This window comes from Physeter macrocephalus, chromosome 7 (genome assembly GCF_002837175.3).
Source record: "Physeter macrocephalus isolate SW-GA chromosome 7, ASM283717v5, whole genome shotgun sequence".
In the NCBI taxonomy this organism is placed as follows: domain Eukaryota; kingdom Metazoa; phylum Chordata; class Mammalia; order Artiodactyla; family Physeteridae; genus Physeter; species Physeter macrocephalus.
In genome coordinates, this window is record NC_041220.1 from 131,798,964 (window position 1) to 131,799,573 (window position 610).

Below are 610 nucleotides of genomic sequence, written 5' to 3' on the forward strand. Positions count from 1 at the left end.
TATTGTAGGTCTTTTCCTTCTCTTGTGTTTCCTGCCTAGAGAAGTTCCATTAGCATTTGTTGTAAAGCTGGTTCGGTGGTGCTGAATTTTCTTAGCTTTTGCTCGTCTGCAAAGGTTTTAATTTCTCTCTTGAATCTGAATGAGATCCTTGCTGGGTAGAGTAATCTTGGTTGCAGGTTTTTTGCTTTCATCACTTTAAATATGTCCTGCTACTCCCTTCTGGCTTGCACAGTTTCTCCTGAAAGATCAGCTGTTAACCTTATGGGGATTCCCTTGTATGTTAATTGTTGTTTTTCCCTTGCTGCTTTTAATATTTTTCTTTGTATTTAATTTTTGATAGTTTGATTAATCTGTGTCTTGGCATGTTTCTCCTTGGATTTATCCTGTATTGGACTCTCTGCACTTCCTGGACTTGATTGACTACTTCCTTTCCCCTGTTAGAGAAGTTTTCAACTATAATGTCTTCAAATATTTTCTCAGTCGCTCTCTTTTTCTCTTCTTCTTCTGGGACCCCTATAATTCGAATGTTGGTGCGTTTAATGTTGTCCCAGAGATCTCTGAGACTGTCCTCAATTCTTTTCATTCTTTTTTCTTTATTCTGCTCTGTGGT